A 1,010-nucleotide genomic window follows, 5' to 3' on the forward strand; every position below is an offset into this window, starting at 1 on the left:
AGAGATGTGTATAAGAGTCAATTCAATATCAACTTATAGCGTGCCTTACTTTTACTTAATGTATTTATTTTTAATGGTTGCCTGTGTATTGATATATTATATTCTGCTGTCTTTTTAAAATTATAGTATCACAGAAGTAATCAATATACGTCAAAAATCGTTATTGTTTATAGTTGCTTGTATTTTGATAATTATTTTTGTTTTTAGATTACAATTTCGATAGAACGCCAATTAAAAGCAATACTATTTTTTGTATTTATGTAAATGTTTTTTGTATTTTATAATTATATAAAGCAATTATATTGTATATAACATATCATTTGCCCTTCTTTTAAGCTTAGGTTATAAAAAGTTCCAAAGTAATTAATGTCTATGTAAAGTTCCCAAAGTAATCAATATTCATCTAAAATCGTTATTATATATAGTTGCTTGCATTTTGATAATTATTCTCGTTTTCAGATTACAATGTCGATTGGAAGTGAATTAATAGCATTCTTATTCTTTATATTTATGTAATTATATCATATAGAGCAATTATATTATATAAACATATCCTTTGCCCTTCTTTTACGTTTAGGTTTAGGTTTAGGTTATAAAAGGTTCCAAAGTAACCAATGTCCATCTAAAGTTCCCAAAGTAATCAATATTCATCTAAAATCGTTATTGTATATATAGCTGCTTACATTTTGATAATTATTCTCGATTTCAGATGACAATTTCGATTGAAAGTGAATTAACAGCATTATTACTCTTTATATTTATGTAATTATATCATATAGAGCAATTATATTGTATAAACATATCCTTCGCGCTTCTTTTAAGCTTAGGTTATAAGAGGCTCCAAAGTAATCAATATTCATCATAAGTCCCCGAAGTAATCACTTTATACTTTTTCTTGCATATATCTATTAATAATTATCATATATTGAGTACATTCAAAATACACGATTCAGTAGTCAATTTTACGTTGTTAAGCCCATTATTAAAAAATGTCCCTAAAGTAATCGATT

General features: G+C 25.2%; 1 protein-coding gene across 1 annotated transcript in view; it reads left to right on the forward strand.

The window, feature by feature from the left end:
• The window catches only part of LOC105448124, a 12,943-nt gene extending 12,166 nt beyond the window's left edge, over window positions 1-777 (forward strand). Inside the window, exon 11 of the mRNA XM_011686491.1 lies at window positions 710-777. The gene's annotated coding sequence lies outside the window, so the exon portion shown is untranslated. The remainder of the gene's footprint in view (window positions 1-709) is intronic.
• The last annotated feature ends 233 nt before the right edge of the window (window positions 778-1,010 follow it).

The sequence above is a fragment of the Wasmannia auropunctata genome, unplaced genomic scaffold (genome assembly GCF_000956235.1).
Source record: "Wasmannia auropunctata unplaced genomic scaffold, wasmannia.A_1.0 LD336088.1, whole genome shotgun sequence".
Classification (NCBI taxonomy): domain Eukaryota; kingdom Metazoa; phylum Arthropoda; class Insecta; order Hymenoptera; family Formicidae; genus Wasmannia; species Wasmannia auropunctata.